We start from the raw sequence: 24,069 nt of genomic DNA on the forward strand, positions 1-24,069 counted from the left end.
GGGGGAGGGAGTGGGAGGGTACGGGAGCTTGGGCTTATTAGACACAACTCAGAATAGATTTACAAGGAGATCCTGCTGAATAGCATTGAGAACTTTGTCTAGATACTCATGTTGCAACAGAACAAAGGATGGGGAAAAAATGTAATTGTAATGTATACATGTAAGAATAACTTGATCCCCTTGCTGTACAGTGGGAAAATAAAAAAAAATCCTTACCTATAATAAGGAGTGTATAAAAGTTATCTCATCATTATTGACAGTTTATTTTACCTACTACTAATGTTAAGTTCAAAACAGTTCACACCACCAGTTAGTTACAAATCTAAGTCTCTCCCTGTATCCAGATTTTGAAGTTCTTAATCTAGTATTTGTGATGAAATTCTGTATATAGATCTTAACTTTCTTACTCCAGATCTCAAGGATTTAAAAGACAATAATAAAAGAGCCAATATATCTACCCAATATTAAGCCTTACTATGCAGCTGCAGTAACCAAGATAGTGTAGTATTGGTACAGGGATAGACATGTAGGTCAATGGAACTTACAGAGAAACAAGAAAATAGTCCCACAGAGCCGTGCCCAGTTCATTTCTACAAGAGCGGAATAGCTATTCAGTAGAGGAAGGATAACATTTTTTAACTAATTGCTGCTGGAGCAACTGTTCATCCATAGGCAAAAATACAAACATTACCCCAAACCTGACACTTTGTTTAAAGGTTAACTCAAAATGGATTACAGACTTAAACTATACAACATTTAGAACAATTATAGAATTAATTCTTTAAGATCTAGGGCTAAGCAAGGAGTTTAATCTTGACACCAAAATCATAATCCATAAAAGAATTCTGGCAAATTAGACTTCACCATTTGCACTTTGAAAGCCCATGTACAAGGATGAAATGATAAATTATAGACAGGGATAAAATTTTTGCAAACCACATAGCCAACAAAGGTGTAGTATTTAAATTACATAAGGTACCCTCAAAACTCTACACTAAGAAAAACAAACAGTCCAATTACAAAGTGAGCCAAAAATAAAGGAGACATTTCAATGAGGAAGATACACAGATTGCCAAAAAGCCAGGAAAAGATGTTCCCCTTCATAGTTATCAAGAAAACGCAAAATGAAAATCACAATGAGATAGCAATAAACACCTATTAGAATGGCTACAGTTAAAAATGATAACAACCAAATTCTGCCAATGTTGAAAAGAAACTGGATCACTCACTCGATACTGATCCAAATATAAGACAGTATGAACACTCAAACAGTTTGGCAGGATCTTTTCAACTTAGCAGGCAATTATAATATGACCTAACAATTACACTCTTGGGCATTTATCCTAGAGAAATGAAAACTTAAATTCACATAAAAGGCTGTGCATGAATGTTCATAGAAGCTCTGTTTGTAACAGCCAAGAACTTGGATCAGCCCAAGTGCAATTCAATGGGTAAACAGTTAAGCAAATGGTGGTATATCCATAGCATGGAATATTACTAAGCAGTAGAAGGAATGAACTACTGATCTACACAACAATGTGGATAAATCTCAAAGGCTTTCAACTTAGTGAAAAAAAAAAATGTTGGCTTCAAAAAGATATATATTGTATGATTATATTTATATAATATTTTTGAAATGACAAAACTTTATAAATTAGGTTAGAGAAGAAGAGGAAATAGATTTGGATATAAAAGTACAATACAAGGTACCCTTGTATTAAAGAAACTTCATTGTAGTGTAAATATGCAAATCTATACATGTGAGGAAATTGTATAGAACTTAATCCACACCCAAACAAGGTCAAGTAAAACAGGAAATCCGAACTCACTGGGTGGATTCTATCAATCTCAATACAATAACTCTGAAATTATACTATAGATTAACAAAACATTACCATTGATGTGAACCTAGTAAAGTATGTATGACAACTCTCTGTACTTTTTCTTACAACTGAATGGAAATCTGTAATTATCTCAATGAAATATTTCAATTAAAATTTAAGAACAGAAGTCTAGAAAAACATTCTGAAACAAGGAAAGCATCTAGGGAATTACAAAACTGTTATCAGAAATTTAAAAAATCCAAAGAAAAGATGAAGTAAAAAAATGATGGGGCTATTTTATTCTATTTTATATAAGATGTGAGGATGTATTCTAGTTTCATTGATGTACATGTAGTTGTCCAGTTTTGCCAGCACTGCCTGCTGAAGAGGCTTATTTTATATTCTTGCCTTCTTTGTCAAAGATTAATTGACCTTATGTGTCTGGGTTTATTTCTGGGTTCTTTATTCTGTTCCACTGATCCAAAAGTCTTGTTTATATATCAGTACCACACTGTCTTGATTACTGTAGCTTTGTAATATTGTTTGTAGTCTGTGAAATTTATGCCTCCTGTACCCACACTCCCAGGACTGCTTTGGAAATTCTTGGTGTTTTATGGTCCATATAAAATTTGGATTTATTTGCTACAGTTCTGTGAAAAAAAATGGGTAATTTGCTAGGGATCACATTAAATCTGTAGATCACTTGGTGTAGTATGGCCATTTTAACAATATTAATTTTTCCAATCCAGGGACACAGAATATCTTTCCATTTCTTTGAATCCTCATTCATTTCCTTGATTAATGTTTTATAGTTTTTGGCATGTAAATCTTTTACCTCCTTGGTCAGGTTTCTTTGTGGGGGGGGGAGGGGTGCAATTTTAAAAGGTATTTTTTTATACTTTTTTCTAATATTTCATTGTTAGTATATTTAAATGCAACTGATTGACACCATAAATTTCCCAGAAGAGAACATGGGCAAAACATTCTCTGACATAAACTTTATCAATGTTTTCTTAGCTAAGTCTCCCAAAGCAAGAGAAATAAAAATAAATAAATAAGCCAATGGGACGTAATCAAACTTAAAAGCTTTTGCACAGAAAAGGAAAGTGTAATAAAAATGAAAAGACAGTCTACAGAATGGAAGATAATAGCTGCAAACAATACAACAGACTGGAGCTTAATTTCTAAAATATACAAATTCAGTAACAAAAACACAAACAATCCAATTAAAAAGTGGGCCGAAGACTTAAAGAGACACTTCATCAAAGACAATATATGGATGGCCAGTAGGCACATGGAAAAAAATGTTCAACTTCATTTATTATTAGAGAAATGCAAATCAAAACTATAATTATATACCACCTTACGCCAGTGAGAATAACCATCATAAGTCTACAAATAACAAATGCTGGAGAGGGTGTTTGTGGGAATGTAAATTGATACAATCACTATGGAGAACAGTATGGAGGGTCCTCAGAAAACTAAATATAGGACTACCATACGATCAGCAATCCTACTCTTGGGCATATATCCAGACAAACCTTCATTCAAAAAGATACAGGCACTCATATATTCATAGCAGCACTATTCACAATAACGAAGACATGGAAATAACCTAAATGTCCATCAACAGATGAATGGATAAAGAAGATGTGGTACATATATACAATGGAATATTATTGAGCCATAAAAAAATTGAAATAACGCAGCAACATGGATGCAAGTAAAGATTCTTATACTAAGTGAAGTCAGAAAGAGAAGGACAAATACCAGTGATATCACTGACATGCATAATCTAAAATATGGGACAAATAAATCTACCTACAAAACAGAGGCAGACTCACATACATAGAGAACAGACTTGTGGCTGCTGGGGATGGGGGGAGGATGTGGGAGGGACTAGGAGTTTGAGGTTGTTACATGCAAACTATTACATTTAGAATGGATAAGCACTGAGGTCCTACTATAAAGCACAAGGAACTATATCCAATCTCTTGGGATAAACTATGATGGAAGATAACATGAGATGGAATATATATGTGTATATACACATACACATGTGACTGAGTCACTTTGATGTGCAGCAGAAATTGGGACAACATTGTAAATCAACTATACTTCAATAAAAAAAATTAAAATATGGGGGCAAGTCAAGGAATTAACAGTTCTGTCCAGGAGGTTAAATATCAAAACACTGTATGTCTAGAAACAGTGAACAGAGAAAATACAGATAAGAAATTATGAAAGAAATAACATGCAAAAACATTCCCAGCACTGAAAACTTCAAAATAATTCAAAATAAATTTGATAAATAAATGTATAGAACAGTAAGTAAAAAAAAAAATACCAGCAATGAGACACACCATGCTGATTTTTCAGAAACATGAAGAATAAAGTCAGGATTCGACACCAGTTTATAGTGAGAAAAATTAAGTCACATATAAGAGACAGGAATCAAAACACCTTAATTCTCACCCAGAAATTAAAAAAAAAAAAATACTACAAAATTCCAAGAGGAAATAAATTGTGGGTCTAAATTCTACATCTGACTAGACTATCAATGAAGCCTATAGGCAAAATAATGATATTTTCAAGCATTTGAAGTCTCAAAAAATTTAACCCGTGGTGCAATCTTTTATTAAGGAAGCTACTAGAGACTATGCTCTGAAATAAGGCAATGATCAAAAGGAAGTCACATGTACCAGAAAATAGGACCCATCACCAAAAGTAAAAACAACAACAACAACAAACTGGTGTAGAAAACTTCCAAGGTACTTAGAATCCACCAAAGAAGAAAGATTCCAGTTCAGATTGCAGTAGGAGAATGAAATACTCTGTAAACATCCCTCTAAGACAAAAATTAAACTTAAGAGTTTAACTAATGTGCTTTATGAGAGGCTTACTATTCTAACAGAGTTCAGGAATTAATTAGTGATATTAGAGATAAGCATAAGCCCATGATGACAAGACAGTCAAAACATTCCAGTACATCACATGACTGAACTTTGAACAATACAAGCAGAGACAGTATGGTCATAATAATGCAATCCCTGTATAGTCATTTAACCAAAACAAAGACAATCATAGTAGTAGGCTGCACAGAGGGAAAATGTGAGAAGATGAGAGTGTATGTGTATTGGGGGAGGGATCATGGTAATATTGCCAAAGCCTCATCTTTCATATTTAGCAATCAGGAGAAAATAACTGCAACTGAATTTCTGTCAAGATCAGTATAAACATATTTTCATATTTTAAATATAGACAAAAACAGAACAAAGAGCTGAAAGTGTTAGAAGTGAAGCCCTTGAGGATAGGAATCTGGAGTGAGAAAGGATGGAGAACGGAATACTATTTTTAATTGTCAGCCTGTCATCATCATCTTAATTTTTAATCATTTGTACATTTTACTTTAATAACACAATAATTTAAAAATAAACACAATGTGAGTAATTTTAAAAGGTTACAAAACACAGAAAAATTAAAATCATCACTGTCATCCTGCAACCTGGAGGGCACCACTGCTAAAATTGGCATCTATTTTCTAAAACGATAGTATAGTGTTAGAAAAAAGAAATAGCTGATTCAAACAAACACAGAACATTCAATTATAGGACCTAAAAATCTTCCTTTGGAAAACAGTCTTAATCTTCAAGCACTCTTTTGAAAACACTAACATTACAATTGACATTGCAATTGACACTGGGGAAATCTTGGCAGGAATTGAATTGAGTAGCTTGGAAAGGAATCACCCACAGCTGTCCCTGCCTGGATGTATCCAAATTTGACCATTAGACATGAGAGAAACAGAAAACTAACTAATTGAGAATAATACTCAACAATCTATCTTAGGGTCACTTTTGTGGAAGTTAATTCAGCTTGATCAAGCTGCCAAAACAATCAGTGTTAACCTTGAAGAAATATTTCACATGCCCGCTATTTCTAACAGATTACATTATAACTTCAAGTTTTTAATCTTTTAAATTCAAAAACTGTGTGTATATACATACACACACACATATATATACATACACACACATAAATATAAAGCAGTTACTTTTATAAGATATCTTTAAAATGTTCCAACTTACTACAAAAGTACTATACCTTAATACTCCATCTACACAAACCACAGGTCTTACCATAGAAATCTAATCTTATTTTATAAGTCATTTGTAAAGATACTGGCTGTACTTTTGTTCAGATGACCATTGATTTAAAGTGCAGTTGAAATGCCCCATTCTTTTCCCTTTAACAGAATTTTGTCACTTTCTTGCCATTAGTTAAAGAATAACCTAACTTATCTGCTAGGCTTGGGTTTAAGATGTTAATTCCCACACTTAATGTTGCCATCAATGACCCTGTAATGTACAGACTATTTTGTCCCTGTCTCCCACTACAGACATTTCAATTTAGACAGAGAAACTTTATTGAGACTTTTGGTGCTTTGGGACCATTTGTAAATATCTCCCATAGTCTTAAGAGTAAAGATGTGGTTTTAACAGTACAAACTGAACAAAACACCAAAAAATTAGCTTGCCAACATTTTTCTACTTGTTAGGTTTGTGTTTGATTACTGCCCAAGAATAATGTATAAATTTCCATAATTTATGCCAACAAAGCTAAACCAATCATACAACAAAAACAATCATATTAATGGTACAATAATTTAACTTGAACACTGGTACCTGGCACCAATTTTTTAAAACTGGATATATACATGTATAGTTACAGATAAATATGTAAGTACACACAGACCACTATTTGTGGTTATTAAATATATTCTCTATCATCCCAGAAGTTATATCCTCTAGTAAAAGGATAAGCTATTGGTCTGGTGGTACTGAAGATAGGGACAGGAATTGGAAAGTAGGTAGGTTTATCTACCCACAGGCTAGTCTGCCTAGCAAAGTCTTGGCTCAAAAATTGTACCCAGAGGGGCATTAATCAGAACAAAAGAAAGTTATCACCATAAAGTTCCTATATATAGAATATTGTGATGAATTTCTATTGTAAGTTAGTTTTTTATCACATTTGAACACATATGATTTTACCCAATTTAAGGAGTCTAGATGTAACATTTGAATGTTGTAAGTTGGGAGTATGTTATAACCAGATTTTTAACATGGAGGAGAGCATATAATGATTCTATCCTTCTGTAGACCCATCTCTGTGCTATTTTTAATTGCCTATTTAGCCCAGAGAAATATAAAGCTCAGTAGATATTTTCCTGACCCAAAATACATAATAGTAATACAAGGCAAAGATGGTTTCCATATACAAGGGCTCTTCACAATTAAAGGGCTTTCACAGGCAACCAATCCGGTAGAAACTTTTACATACACCCTGCCAATATAGTCAGAAATATGCCATCAGGTCTTTTCTGTGGCTTTCTTTCATCCTGGGGGAAAAAAATAAGTAGCTTAAAATTACCACTTTCATATCCATGTATGTAAACTGTCTCTCTTCTTAGCTTCAGAACAGCATACTCAGCTGCTGATTCAACACACACCTCAAAGTTGATGCACCCCTAAAATTTAACTGATGAGTTCTCCCACCCTATCCTGGCCTGCTCCCTGTGTCCATTATCTTTCTAAAAGATAGTCTCTGAAGTGGAAATCTGAGAGTCATAGTGATGTCTCCATTTCCGAAACACTCACATGCAATTAAACCCATCTGTTAGACTATTTTCTTGCTCATTACCAAAGTGTGAGTCACCACTTAATTTCATGTGGAAAATCACAATACACTACCTATCAGTTTTTGCCAGAAAAGCTTCAATGACTTCTCATCGTTCCAAAGAAAATGTCTAAAACACTGATATAAACGTTTGATGAGAAAATTAATTAATCTATGAAAAAAATGGAAAGTTTTATTTGAGCCAACCTGAGGATTATAACCCAGGCGACAGTTTTTCAGAAAGCTCTGAGACCTACTATTTCTATTAGAAGTCAGAGAACTGTAATGTAAGTTTGGGGACAAAGGGTTATTCATCAAAGTAGCATACTGACAGTTTACATAATCCAACAAGGCAAGTAGTGTTATCCTGAGCCTTTGGAGGTTTGAGAAAGGAACATTATCTCCTAAGGGCTTACCTTGCTGGCTCCAGGAAGAAATTTTTTGTGGTTTTTTGTTTGTTTTTTTGGTGAGTAAGCATTCCTATGTCTTCTAAGGGGCTCTAGTTAATGTATAATGCAGGCACACAATGCACACTAAAGGGGAGGGGGCAGTGGTTCAAATGGGCAGAAAGGGAATTTTGTTTAAAAATTTTCTTGTCTGGCCTTAAAAATAATTTTGTTTCCCCAAAACTAATAACCTTTCTGTGATTTGGCCCCTGCCTACCTCTCCAGCCTCATTTTGTGCCATTCTTTATTTTAGATAGAGGATCCTGCTTTCTGTCCCCGTACTGTGCTAAGCCAACCCTTTCCATGTGCTATTACCTTACCCTAAATGCTCTAGTGAAACTTTTCTCTCTCATTCCCTTAAATTGTGAGTCCTATACATTCCTAAGTGATCATTAGACCAAAGTCCATTCCCCTGTCCCCTGAGACAAGACATACTTCCCGTGAATAATCTCTGAAACCCTCTACTCTCCCTTCTCTCTCAACTCTACTTTGTTGAAGTTTTAAATTTCATTGTTTGAGGTCTCTGTCTTCTCTTTATACATTTTCTGTGGAGGACCTGAGAATAAATATATTAGCCTTTGCTGGGCATATGGTCTTTGTTTCAACTACTCAATTTTGCCCTTGTATGGAGAAAGCATCCATAAACAAGAAATAAAATGGGTATGGTTGCATTCCAGCAGCTTTTGGCCATGGTTTTCCCATTCTTTCATTACATGAAGGTACTGAGCATGCTTTGTTTTAGTCACTATTGCATCTCAGCACTCACTGCAATCCTACAGTGATATTGCAGGGTATAATTATATTTTAAGTTATGAGTATCTAACTTATTTTTAGTGAAGTTTCTAATCTACAAGAATTAAAAACAAATTGTTTGACATAGTAGGTTTCTCTTAAATGACCTAGTGATTATTCAGATTTGCTCTTGATATGCTTCATAGTCTCATTAAAATTCAAAACACAAAAGGTTAAGTAATTAGTGAGGATACCTGTACTTGTCCAGAAGGTCCCTTGAACAGAATCAAAAATTTATAGGAAAGTAGGAACTAAAGAGAGAAACTATGTACCAACATTCCATTTTCACCTAGCAGGAAAACCGACTGAAACAACTAGAGAAATAGTCTGTTTTTTAACTACTGAGCTGAACACAGAGACAGTAATTGTAAAAAGAATAGCTACAACTAAGAAGCATAAAGACATTCACTCCAAAGAATGGCTGAAAACTTTAGGAGGAGCCATTAGGCACTTAAGCTTCACTTTAAAAGTTTTCTTGTGTTTTCCCAGAAAATAATAGTTTCTTGGACTTCTAGTCAAGATGATGAATTGGGCAAACACAGGTATATCCATCTCTTCTCAATTAAGGCTATTTGGGGGAAATATACAACCAAGCTTGAAGGTAAAGGAGGAAAATATCCATGTATCAGAAACTCAGCCAAGACCTGAAGCTTTGTGAACCATGAAGAGAGGGGACTAGATAGATGTCCTAGGGGCTGAAGTTTTAAGCCAATCTTGAAAGAAAATAGATTCGGAAGATCTTATTTCTCAAGGGAAATAGCACTTGGCTCCCTGTATAAACCTGAGACCTAAGAAATGGCTTTTACTTAAGTGAATGGAGTCTTGAAATTTTCTTTTTAGCAACTAAGTTCTAACAGCTTGAAACATGTGTGGAAAAAGCAAATGCCCTGCCCAGATCAATAAGATCTGTTGCATAGGTAGTAATCAATATGTATGTGTGGTGGAGGGGAAAGGGGTTGAATTGACCTTATCCTGCAATTATAGAATTCCCAAACTGCAAAACAAATCTAAATATTGCTTCAGATCTGATGAAACATATAGGGTCACCTGAACAAGGAATGAAGAAATTCTCCTGAGTACAGATGTGGAAAAAAACTACATATTAACAGTACAGAATAGATTCCATAGACTCAATAAACAAGGAAATTTACCATCAAAGAACTAGACTAGAGAACAATCTGAAAGGGGTACATACATGCAATCATATGTTCATTGCAGCACTATTCACATTAGCCAAGATATGGAAACAACCTAAATGTCCATCAACAGATGAATGGATTAAGAACATGTGGGGTATATATACATAATACACACATACATGCATATAAACATACAATGGAATACTACTCAGTCATAAAAAGAACAAAATAGTGCCATTTGCAGCAACATGGATGGAACTAGAGACTCCCATCCTAAGTGAAGTCAAGTCAGAAAAAGAAAGACAAATACCATATGATATCACTTACATCTGGAAACTAATACACAAGACAAATGAACTTTTCCACAGAAAAAAATAAACTCATGAACTTGGAGAACAGACTTGTGGTTGCCAAGGGGGAGGGTGTGGGATGGACTGGGATTTTGTGGTTAGTAGATGCAAACTACTGCATCTGGAGTGGATAAGCAATAAGATATGGCTGTATAGCACAGTGAACTAACTATACCTAGCCACTTGTGACGGAATATGGTGGAGGATAATGTGAGAAAATTTTATGTATGCACATATGTATGTTTGGGTCCCTTTACTGTATAGAATAAACTGACAGAACATTGTAAATGAGCTATAATAAATAAAATTTTAAAAAGAAATAAAACTAAAAAAAAACAATATCTTATCAACATAAAAGTTCTCAACACAATATTGCCAAATTAAACAATGTGGAAAAAAAAAGAATTGTAGACTATGGCCACATGAAATAGCTATATCATAGGTATGCAAATCTAGTTCAACATTCAAAAATCATTTAATATAATTCATCATATCCATTGGCTAAATAAGAAAAATCATGTAATCATATCAATAGATGCCTAAAAAGCACCGGACAAATCCAATACCCATTCATGATAAAAACTATTGGATAAAAATTCCTCTGCTTCCTAGGAGCAGAGGAAAACTTTCTCAACTTGATAAAGGACATCTACAAAAAACTGAGAGCTAATACGTTGAAAACGTAGATGCAATCTTTCTGAAATCAGGAACAAGATAAGGATATCCCCCTCTGACCACTCTTATTCAACATCACGTCAAAGTTCAATGGAGAAAATGTGATTTTTTTCAATAAACTTTTTAGAAAAATTCAACAACAAATTTTAAATCTGCAGTTTAAATAGATGGAAAGCTATACCATGCTCGTGGATTGGAAGAGTTAATATTATCAAAATGACTATACTACCTAAGGCAATCTACAGATTCAATGCAATTCCTATCAAATTACCAAGGACATTTTTCACAGAACTCAAACACAATATTTTACAGTTTGTTTGGAAGCACAAAAGACCCAGAATAGCCAAGGACATCCTGAAAAAGAAAAATGGAGCTGGAGGAATCAGGCTCCCAGACTTCAGACTATACTACAAAGCAACAGTAGTCAAAACTGCATGGTACTGGCACAAAGACAGACATATAGACCAGTGGAACAGGATAGAAAGCCCAGAATTAAACCAACGCACCTACAGCCAACTCAACTATGACAAAGGAGGCAAGAATATACAATGGAGAAAGGACAGCTTGTTCAATAAGTGGTGCTGGGAAAACTGGACAGCCACATGGAAAAGAATGAAATTAGAACACTCCCTAACACCATACACACAAATAAACTCCAAATGGATTAAAGATCTATAAATAAGACCAGACACTATCAAACTCCTAGAGGAAAACATAGGCCAAACACTCTCTGACATAAACAACAGCAACATCTTCTCAGATCCACCTATCAGGGTATTGACAATAAAAAGAAAAATAAACAAATGGGACCTCATCAAACTTCAAAGTTTCTGTACAGCAAAGGAAACCCTAAACAACACAAATAGACAACCCACAGAATGGGAGAAAATCTTTGCAAGTGAATCGACTGACAAGGGATTAATCTCCAAAATTTATAAACAACTTCTGCAGCTCCATACCAAAAAAACAAACAACCCCATCCAAAAATGGGCAGAAGATCTAAACAGACAGTTCTCCAAAGAAGACATACAGATGGCCGAGAAACATATGAAAAGATGTTCAATGTCACTCATTCTTAGAGAGATGCAAGTCAAAACCACTCTGAGGTACCACCTGACACCAGCCAGAATGGCCATCATCCAAGTCTACAAACAATAAGTGCTGGACAGGGTGTGGAGAAAAAGGAACCCTATCACACTCTTGGTGGGATTGTAAACTGGTGCAACCACTGTGGAAAGAAGTATGGAGATTCCTCGGAAAACTAAACATAGAACTACCATTTGATCCAGCAATCCCACTCCTGGGCATCTATCCAGAGAAAACCATGACTCACAAAGACATATACTTCGATGTTCATTGCAGCACTATTTGCAATAGCCAAGACATGGAAACAAGCTAAATGTCCATCAACAGAGGAGTGGATCCAGAAGAGGTGGTACATATACACAGTGGAATATTACTCAGCCATTACAAAGAATGAAATACCAGCATTTTTTGCAACATGGATGGACCTAGAAACTATCATGCTAAGTGAAGTCAGCCATACAATGAGACACCAACATCAAATGCTTTCACTGACATGTGAAATCTGAAAAAAACGACAGACTGAACTTCTTTGCAGAACAGATGCTGATGACTCACAGACATTGAAAAACTTATGGTCTCCGGAGGAGACAGTTTGGGGGGTGGGGTCTGTGCTTGGGCTGTGGGATGGAAATCCTGTGAAATCAGATTGTTATGATCATTATACAACTACAGATGTGATAAATTCATTTGAGTAATGAAAAAAAAGGGAAAAAAATAAATTTAGAATAGGCTATTTTAAGAATGAAGGTGGAAAGGATTTCTTAAAAGAGATTTAAAAGCATGTACCTTATGAAAAATAACAATATATTTATTAAAATAATATAACATCTCAACACCAAAGCTCACTGTAAGCAAGGGGAAATTCTAAGTGAGAGATAAAAACCAGTAATACAACATTTACAAGAGCCAAAGGATCTGTACCCAACCTTTCAGTTGAGAGTTAACACATTGAGATTTGATGGTGACTTTTGCAATTTGATCTATAGCACGTACCATATGAAGCTACTGAAACATCAGCTTAGTCAGATTCTTCAATAGATCAAACAATGTATGTTATCCTCTAGAAGGTAAAGAACATTGACATTTGTGACTGTTGTGAGACTCACCCCTGTAAATAGTCACATTCCTCCCTAAAGTTGGCTCAAAGCCACTGAGAGAAGGGAAACTCTAGATCACAGATGGAGGAGGCTATGTTAAATGGCCCCATTTTCGTCGCTGATACCACTCATGAAACCAACAATAGTCCAGGCCAAATGCAATCAGCTTTATCTCAGGCTGAGAAGGAAACAGAAACTGTTCTTTTTGACTTGTATAGCCAGCTACTCTTAGTGCTCCTTTCTCTATAGAACTACTCTATGAAAGACTGAAGAAATCTATTTGAAATTGTAATAAATTTATATACATTTTTAAAAAGAAAAAATTAAGCCCCATCCTTTTCAGGAAACAACTCCTTTATTCTAGTTTCTCAGACCAAAAGCATTAAGATTTACACTTAACTCCTCTAGATTTCAAATTTTATAAAGAATGCCTACAAATCAATAATAAAAATGTAATCAATTGGAAAAGAGATGAAAAGTAAAACCAGAACAGCCATTAAGTTATGTCATCTAAACTCACTAATTACTGAAGAAATTAATTACTATTACAACCACATTTCACTTAATTTACCAGAATGGCAAAAATTGATTTGTCTGATAATGTCAAGTATTGGAAAGATTTGGGGAAAAAATGGTTCTCTCGGCTACAGCTAGTGGAAACCTAAATGGATATAGCGACTCAGAGGACCATGTGGCACTCAGTAGAGAAATTTAAGAATGTGTATGTCACACAGATTAATGTAGCAGCTGCACATCTGAGTACATACCTAAAAGAACTCATGCACATACACAAAGAGGCACAAAGAAGCATTTTTCCTTAATATCAAATTCAAGGGACTAACCTAAGTGTGTACAATCAGAGAAATGGATACACACATTCTTATGCTAGGCCATAATCTCAGGATGGAACATTATAAACCAGAATGTGGACACATCCCCAAAACATAATGCTGCAAGATGTAAAATGATGTATCTAGACATAATTTTTAATTTGGAGCAGTTAAAAAAATACACCAAAAATAATATTCTTGGACTGTTTCTGAACACATTCCTTTGTGTGTAAAATGGAATGAAATGCTACATACTATATATATATGGTATTGCTTGTCTCTGGGGTTGGAAGAAGAATACCAGTGTAGGTGCTGGTAAAAGGAAAGGTTAATCATAGCTGTAATATCCATAATATATAACAATCTTTTAGATTAAAAAATCTAGAAACAGGAATGAAGAAATGTTGACCATTAACCCTAGGTGTTGGATGCATTATTTGTAATTCCTTGTACATGGTATTTCTCAAAAAATAAACATAGTACCTTCTCTACATAAACTTTACTTTTGCCTTTTTATTCACTGAGCTTTATGAAATAAGCATCCCTGGTTGTTACATGGTTTTCCTTCCCTTCTATTACATATGTATTTTTATGTGCACTCATTCCCCTATAGAGGACAGATATAAAAACAATGCACAATGAATACTGAAGGTGAATGTAAAATGCAACAAAGGGAATATTAATATAGGTTAATTTATATTTACTCACTGGTGTGAATCAGACAGGTGTGAAAGAGAGAGAGTGAAGGAGCAGGGGGAGGAGAGACTTAATGAGTGATACATCTATGCACTGGGACATGAAAGAGCAGTTTCTTTACCCTGATCATGAACTTTTCAAGGACAGCCAAGTTTTCACCTTGGGCCTTTAGTCTCAGTATCAGAGAAATTATTGAAGAGTTTGGACTCACTCACCACAGGAAACAGTTGTGCTGTGCTTCTCTCTCACCCATTCAAGGTCTATTTATGCACTGAGTGCTATTTTGCAGAGATGGGCCCAGAAACCACAGATGGGTGATGACTCAGGAGAGTGGGACGGGTAAGAATTGCTGCATTTAAACTATGTGCTCAATCAGGTCCCACTGTTCTCTCATGCTGGAAGAGTAAACAAGCTTTTCAAGGTGCTATCATGATGGCCATGACCTAGGTTATTCTCAGGAAGGGTTTCCATGTTGGGATAAAGGATCAAAATTTAGCTGAGAATCTGTACACCTGGTGTGCCAATCTGAGATTGCTGGTTATGCTAACTCTAGTCTCCCTGGGCTCAGTGTTCTCTTTATAATGACATTTAGATGAAGTGATAATCAATCTGTAACCTATTCTCAAAATGCCAGGATTCATTTTGTTTTTCTTAAACATATGAGAGAGGTTACAGTTTTATACATCACTGATGATACTTAACAGACAAACTGACAGAATATGTGTATATACACATATATATGTATGATTTAATGTGTGTGTGTATATATACATGTATACATCTTTTTGTAAAATGGATATAACAGTGCATGATATATCTTCTGTAGTAGATTATGACAATAAAATTAGCAGTTAAAATGCGAGGGAACTATATTGAAATCAAACTTCTGACTTGTTTTTCTAGCATAGAGAGTGATCTGGAGTAATATCTACTAACTGGAAATATTTCAAAAACATGAATACTGTCCTTTTAGTTAAAAAAATATTTTATTTTTATCAGCATCTTCACTTTAATTATTTGTTTACAAGTATTTCTTACCAATCACTTGAGAGAAATTTCTTTTCCATTTGATTGCTGCTTTTTTTTACACGACTACACAAAGTCTCATACTTCTCATGGTTTACCACACTTCCTTTCCCTTCCTTCCCCTCCCTAACTTTTCTCTCCTCCCTAAACAATACGTAGGCTTAGTTAAGAAGATATTGGGACTACTTTTCTTCCAGCAGATTTCCTAGCATAAAAACAACCTAATTCTAATTCTCTTGGGACAAGATGTAATTCATAGTTAAAATTCTCCACAAAAATAGGAGAAAGTTTATTTTGGACAACTACCCAGCCTCCGTTTATGTAATCCTATTTTCTTTCCCTTGCTTTCTATCACAAATCAACTCTCAGGAATAAGTCTGATGAGTTCATTGATGGATATACTGTGTAAAAAATACATAAAAGTGATAAATACCTATATTCGCTTCAAGGGTTGATTGATCTGTTTCCAACCTTTCCCCATAGTCATCACTTAAAAATGATTCTGAGCTGTATTCATGCTCACTAGCATTTTAAGTCATTAGGGACAATAACTTCTTTCTTTCTTTGGACATTGGCTGAAGTCACCTTCTCCCAACAGTGTTTACATTCTTTCAAGGTAGCAATAAATGATGTGCTAGACCCCTGCTAGCTAAGTGCTGGAGAAGATAACAGAGAGGAAAGAACTTCTTTAGGCTCCCCTGCTCTTCCTTTTTTTTTTTTTTTAATTATTGTTTACTAGTCACACAAATCTTTCCTAAAGTAAATTATTTCTTCCTTTCCATAAAATTAAATCACTAATTTAGTAAATATTCTCCCTGGTACCTTTATGTAAATAATAAAAACAGAAAACACCTAACTTATAAGCAAAATATGACTGTCCTCCAAGTAAAGCAGTTGATAGGCCACCAACCATTCAGAATTTTCTATGCTGCCACTGGAATAGTTGATGTTTTGTTCCGAAAAATACTGGCGTTGAGTCTGACACATTATCTGAATATTCTGCTTAATTTTCAGGATTATCTGAGCCAACAGAAGGAAGCAAGTTTTAAGCAAAAATACCTTGGGATCATATATATGATGTATTCAAGATGTAATCATATGTCTGGTTACCTAAGAAACCATGAACATGTTGGTTTTATTTCACTCTTTTCTTTTTGATACTTTCAGGTGTGTTCTGGACCAGATTTATGTTCCCAAATGGTGGTGGATATTTGGGTGTTATTTTAGGAGGAAAAAAAAAACTACTCACTATATCTTAAATTATTTAAGCCAAACTAAATATGGAAACCAAGTCCAGAACAATCTCAAGCTGCCGTGTACATGTATTTCTTAATTTCATTCTCATTTCATATATGTCACCTGAAATATCAGTATCTAAAAAGCCCAATCAAAAAAGGGGCAGAAGATCTAAATAGACATTTCTTCAAAAAGACAGATGGCCAGTAAGTACATGAACAGGTGTTCAACATCACTCACTATTAAGAAATGCAAATCAAGCCTACAATGAGATACCACCTCACACTAGTCAGAATGGCCATCATCAAAAAAATCTATGAAAAACAAATGCTGTAGAGAGTACAGAGAAAAGACAACCCTCCTACACTCTTGGTGGGAAAGTAAATTGGTACAACAACTATGGAAAACTGTATGGTGCCTCCTTAAAAAAACCAAATATAGGACTACCATATGATCCAGCAATCCTACTCCTGGCCATCTATCCAGAGAAAGCCATAATTTTAAAATATACTGCACACTAATGTTCATTGCAGCACTATTTACAGTAGCCAAGACAGGGTGGCAACCTAAATGTCCATCGACAGAGGAACAGATAATGAAGATATAGTACATATATACTTAGTCATTAAAAAGAATGAAATAATATTTGCAGCAACATGGATAAAACTAGAGCTTATCATGCTAAGTGAAGACAGAGAAAGACACATCATATGATATCACTTATATGTGGAATCTAATTAGAAAGGATACAAATGAACCTATTTATAAAAAAGACTCAGATTTCAAAGTCAAACTTATTTTTGATCAAAGGGTAAACCTTCACTATTAGTCTCAGAATGGTTTTCTGGTTTTGCCTAGGATATGGAAAGCTCGAAAGAGCATCACCCCCCACTTAACAACAACAATAAAATCCAGATAAACGAGTAGAGCTTTTCTTGAACCTGTAACTCAGTTTTCACTGTTTAACATGAAAAGTTCAAAGATTTATTTACGAATTATAAAATTCATGAGGGAAATAGGAAAAAAAATATTATCAAAGACAAAGCAATAAATAGTATCAGACTCAGAGATAAACCCTATGCAGGAGTTTATAGAGAAAATTTGAAACAACTATGATTAACATGGTAAACTACCTAATGGAATGTGGAAAATAGAAGGGAAATTTCAACAGATAGAGAAAAGGTGAAAGGGAAATGCTGGGAACTGGGGAGAGAGGAATACAACAGCACAACTCAAGACAGCACTGAGGTACAACAATACAGTCTAACATCCATGTAATTCAAATTCCAGACAGAGAAGAGAGAGAACAGGCAGGAAGAATATGATGCCAGATAAAATGTACATCTATACACAGAACATAAAGGGCTCTGGAAAGTGTTATACTGAAAGTAAATATGCAAATTAAAAAGAGTCAACTTCCCCTAAATTTCCTCTCATTAACATCAGCGACCCTTTGTTTTCTGAGATTCCTGAATTATTTCCCTTTGTTTTGCACTAGATTTCATTCTGTCGCCCTCTTTCTCTCCAGCCAGCAGCTGCACAATGATTCAGGCAGAAACAAATAGCACTCTACCCAGGAGAGCAATGACAAGGAGCAGCTCCCCCATTTCCAGGGAAGGGAGTTGCTAGATCCACTGAAGTCTCTAAGTACTCAGCTAGGAGGAATTAATGGACTCGTCAGTAGTTCTCCGATTGCCCACTTACAGTTAGGCTGGATTCCTTGGAACAATGAGGTCATATAGTCTCTGGAAAGTAAATCCTAATAATTTTTGACCACACATGACATATTACTTATATTATCTAAGTAACTGGACTTTATCTTTTGGCAGTATCTTTTATTTCTTAGACTCATTGTTTTTTCTGTATTCATGTTGTATTTATAGCCCTTCTTTCTACACTATATGTTATAGTTAGGTGGGTTTTTTTGCAAAAAAAATGATAGCCCAAAAGTTGCTTATGAATGTATTTCTATTATTTTTAACTTTAGATAAGCAGTGCTTTGAAAGTGCGTAAAAGAACTTTCCACTGCTATGCTTTTAGCTTTCACTGTTCTTTAGTAGAAAAGCTTGACACAAACACTTTAGTCAGACATGCAGGAACATGATGTGAAATGCAACTTGAGATATTTGGCTACTGTTAAGGGATTAGAGAGAACTACCATAGAGTTCATTTTTTAAAAGTGGTGAGCTATTATATGGAAGAAGAAATAAACTTCATGGTGTGTATTTCCTTAAAAAACACATGTAGGTATAATTACATATTTGTAGATTATTGAGAATTAGACAGGGGCCATTCTACTTACATTTTCAGCTTCAACATTTTCATAGATAGCAATCAAATTACAGTGATTTTATTCCACCAAAAAGCAGGTCAATCTGCCCATTTCCTCGAGATGGCATTAGCATTTGTGCCTGTAATTTCAGAATCTTTGTAGATTTGTACATTGGTCCTTACCTGCAGAATATTTACAGTGCTTGGCTTAATCTTGAGATGCTTTACAAGCATTATTACCCCTATCCTTTTAACTAAAAGTAAAACAAAACAAAACATATTCACAAGATTTCAAGTTCTATTAAGAGGAGGCTTACAATCTCAACATAAAAGAAGGTGTATGTTATTTTTTCACAGATATATTTTTTGAATAAGGAATAAATCATTCAAAGGTTAGAATGACTCTTAAGGACAGCAAACAAATCTTGGAACATGTGAGAAGCATTTTGCTTGTGCCATCAGTAATGGCAATAATGCTCCAACCTCCCAAGCTGTCTTCTGTATTTGCCTCCACCCTCGATGCTCATTCTAAACACAGCAATAGACTGATGCCATGTCACTCTCCTCCTTCAGGTCTCCCAGTGTCTTTTTTTCCTCACTCAAAGACCTAAAAATCTGTCCCCCATCTCCATTGCCCCATCTGGTACTTCCTGCCCCATCTAGCACTCAGCTTCTTCTTGCTCAAGCTGCTTTGCCACAGTGGTACCCTTGCCACTCCAAACACTTTTTAGGCACGCTCCCACTGCTGTGCCTTTGCACATGATATTTCCTTTCTTTGGCCCAATTATGTTTCACACACATGGCTTGTTCCATTATCTGCTTCTAGTTTTCCTGTGATAGCATCTTTTCATAGAGACTGTCTTCTTGACATTCAATCAAAACTATAATATTCCTTCCTTCTGCCTCTTCTTTCTCCCTGTTCCTGCTCTAAGTTTTCTCCATAGTGCTCACCAGCACACGGTAAACTATATACATTTACTCATCTATTTAGTTTATCTCTGCTTCCATTCAAAGTAAGTTGCCTAAAGGTGAAATGTTGTCTTTTTTGTTTAGTCCTGGATAATAAGCACACCATAAGTGGATACTCTATAAATATTTGTAAGAGGGATAAGTAAACATTTGTTGAATGAGTTAATTAATGAAGAATGAGGGAGATGAAGAAGATAAAGATCCATTTGAGTGCCTATTAGCTTAATGCTAATTTAAGAGATGGCTAGAGCTCTAAGTAAGAGCAGGCCACATGGAAAATATGAAAGAACAGCAGAGATCTTGTGGGGATGTTTACTAAACTTAATAGATTTTCAGAGCAGACAAGACTATTCCATTTGTAAAGCCTAATAAAATACACTGACTGTAAAGTAACAGTATCTGAAAATACTCAGCTTGAAAACATATCCACTGGAAATTCTCAGACTATTTCCTTTGCCATTTCCTAATCCACACCCAATCTACCAAAAAACATCTGATTTTATCTCATCAATCCAATCTCATTCTAAATTACACTAACCTCCTAAATAGAGTCTGTGCTTCTTCTTTTACTTCCTAGACTGACTTGGGAGCTAGAATGGTAACATTTATCACAGAACCCTAAGGCCTCACCACCGGTAGAAGGACATACATGACACAGAGCCTGGCTACACTATGACATTATTTCATCCCCTCTCCCACTCCCTCATGCCCATTCAACATGCCAAACAAGCTCAGGCCTTATGCTGTTTGCACCCTTTCTCTGGAACACCAGTCCTCCAGATAGACACACAGTTCACATGCTCACTTTACTCATCACCCCACTCATGTTTTTGTTCAAGTATCACTTCCTTAGAGAAGTCTTGGCTGGCTACTAAATGTGAACTTTTAGCCCCTGACATTCTCCATACCTTTCCATATTTCATTCTTATTTATAGGCCTTCTCATTTCCTAAGATTTTTATTAAAGATATAGCTATTTCTATACTTTTATTGCTGGGTTCCCAATGGCGATCACTGGACCAAGTTCAGAGTAGATGCTCAAAAAATATTTATTGAAGGCACGAGTACTGAATGCAATGAATGGAGAGACAGCGAGGTGAAGTTCACTTTAGACACTAATCATAGGAAGAAATGGACTTTTAAAATGGATTTACAGCTTTTCAAACCCAACAATGTTCCTAATTAGAAGACTTCAACATTTTTATGTTCAGGATGACGTCCTCTTCTATGGGAAAATATTCAGCACGATGTAAAAATTGCTGGAGTTTTCAATTCTGCATGATAACTAAAGGCTCATATGGGAACACATCTTACTTTTTCCTCAGTCCTAACTTAGTCTGAGTAAAACTTGTTCAGTCAACACAAACAAACAAGACCAGGCAAAAAAAAAAAAAAAAAAAAAAAAGGCAAGTTCCAAATTAAACACGCTCTCTTCTCATCTGTATTTAAAAACAACCTTGTGTGTGACATAAATCTTATCAGTGTGTTTTTTAGAAAAATGAGCATTTATGAAAAGACTTAGAAATATTCAGAAGGAAACCAGGCATTTAAATCCCAAATCTGCTTATAGGAAGCATTCTCTAATCTTAAATAACTCATAGAAAATGTTCATCTAATCTCCTACTGTATTATGAATCCTTATATTTAAGGTAATAAAAAGGGAATTAAGTCGCATGTTTTCCATACTAATTTGGGTCTATTTTAAAAAAAAGGAACCAGAGAAACAGAATACCATACATATCTAATGTGGGTTCCTTCTTAAATTGCTATTTTCCTACATCCTAACTTTTACAATAATAAATCTGTATATTCTTTCTCCCAAATCCGAATAAAAAGTTCTGTCCAAGTACTTAAGGAAACTTCTATGAATACAAAATGTCAAGATCTCATAAAGCATGCTTCTGAAGCAGAGACAGGAATTTCTGAATATGCTCAAACTGAGGTAGAATTTAAAATGCTCAAATTTCCCAACAATTATGCATCCTCTCTAGTCGGTGGGTGCTGCTGTTCTTTTCGAGCACAAGTAGAATTCCTAACAGCTATCTCCCCCTAGAAGGAAGACCAAATACATCAGTGTTTATTAGGTAGATGGCCAAAGCTATACTTGCATGGACTTTAATTGATAAACTGCTATTTTGTAAATGGTCTCCATGTTCATTTTACATAAAATTATTGCTAATGTTTAGTGACTGCTCTTTAAAATAAATTTCATTGTATTGCCTGGATAGTAAAGCTTTTTCCTCTGCAATTCTTTTTCTGCTTTTAATCAAATATTCTTAATATATTGTCAAAACAACAAGGTCTGTCATCATTCAGTTTTTATAGTATCACTTCTACTAAGCAGGAATATCAACAACCTAAAATCAATCCACTCATTTGTCTTGACCAAATCAATATATTCCTGGAAAAATAAAACTTTGAAAGATAACACTTTGACTCTCAATGACAACCTGTGGTAAACTGACAGGTAAGCTGACATTGCCTGCTTCTAGAAGCCTAGAGAGTTCCACACCATTTGCAAATGTATTTTCCAAATATTCATAGGCACTTACTTCATGCTACGCCCAGTTGTAGGCATGAGGAGACTACACTGCTGGTTAAAAACATGTGACCTCTGAACTCAAGGATTTCAGGCCATTTCTGCATGATGTATTACAATAATGTACACACATACACACATCTCTACATGCAGGTGCTGTTGTTTGATCCTTTTCAAAGGAGAGAACTGGGCAGTTTCAAAGTCACTACTTACTGCTTAGAAAAGCAGAGGTCATGAATGTTTCATTGATACATCTCAGATGTTATCCTTATGAATTCAGGGTTTCTATGCAACTTGATTGTGAACATTATCTGCCTACGGGAATTCAGAGAAAAAAGAAAACTATTTCAAGTGGGTGTTTCCTGCATGAAAAAAGGATTATGATGATGCATTGTCAATTTCAGAACTGCAGTTTTTGAAAAAGTCATGACCACACCACAGCAATGAAAATACCATCTCTTACGTGGTCTTCCTACACGAGGAAACTTGGCCTGGAATTAATTTTTGGTTACATTTCTGGTTAATTTTTTAATGCAGAAAATGCACAATCATGACATTTAAAGAAATGAACACTGATGCATATTGCCCCAACCTCCAGAAATGAATAAGAGCAAATTTCTTCAGAGCTTGTGTGAACAATTAGTTAAAGGGTTTCCAAATGCATTTTATTTTTCCTTGATATGCATTCCCAACTCCTGTTGACATTAATGAGAATTAGTTAAGTGTACTGAGAAAGAGTAGGCCTTTTGTGTACACTCATATACTGAAACCATAAATTTGCACACACTTAAAGAAATCTATTTGATTGTTTTAGTGTTAAGTCAAGTTAAAAAACACTGGCACATACTGCATGAGGTAGAGAGAATAATATGGTTAACAGGGAGACGGAGGTTCAAGGCATTAAGCAGCTAAAGGTACACTTCCATAAATGGTGGGTTGTCTTTAACCACCCAGGACAGGAACTTGTTTCTTAATTTCCTTTTCTTATTAAATGAGACTTATATTGTCACTATGTGGAGAGAGGAATAACCATAGGATGGTTTCAGTGGCTCTTTTCTGGTTATCTGGAAAAAAAAATGCAGCAGGAGAGAGTCCCTGGGCCTCAACTTCCCACGAGGTCTGCAGGTCCTGGAGCAGAGTCCCTCTGCCAGGCCCCTGCAAGGTTTGCAAGACTATTCTCATGCTTACAAAGGCCTCCCTTTATGTCCATCCCATAAAGAATGGAGTGTGGTAGGAGCTGGATGCATCCAGCATGTAGGACCAAGTGTTCCTTTCCATAAGACCATGAGAGACTGTGAACCTCAGGAACCCCTGAATCTGTACCAATGACTACAGCTGGTATCAGGGCACCCGGCCAAGGCTATACCAATACTACCTGCCCCAGAATCTTTTCCCAGAGGACAGTTCATTTTTCTTAAT

At 35.3% G+C, this 24,069-nt stretch overlaps 1 protein-coding gene across 3 annotated transcripts in view; it reads right to left on the bottom strand.

Annotated features, from left to right (window-relative positions):
• Positions 1-24,069, bottom strand: part of DTWD2 (DTW domain containing 2) — a 1,117,698-nt gene that overhangs the window by 460,763 nt on the left and 632,866 nt on the right. Inside the window, exons 11-12 of one of the 3 annotated variants that reach the window (XR_014838613.1) lie at positions 22,864-22,965; positions 16,345-19,326 (exon numbers count right to left, since the gene is read on the bottom strand). The exons of the other annotated variants lie outside the window; for them this stretch is intronic. The gene's annotated coding sequence lies outside the window, so the exon portion shown is untranslated. Of the gene's footprint in view, positions 1-16,344; positions 19,327-22,863; positions 22,966-24,069 lie in introns of those variants that run through there. 3 annotated transcript variants of the gene reach the window in all.

The sequence above is a fragment of the Sus scrofa genome, chromosome 2, assembly GCF_054392235.1.
Source record: "Sus scrofa isolate SSC_HxYL_T2T_F1_AM1 chromosome 2, Sscrofa_HxYL_maternal_Yorkshire_Landrace_v2.0, whole genome shotgun sequence".
Taxonomy (NCBI): domain Eukaryota; kingdom Metazoa; phylum Chordata; class Mammalia; order Artiodactyla; family Suidae; genus Sus; species Sus scrofa.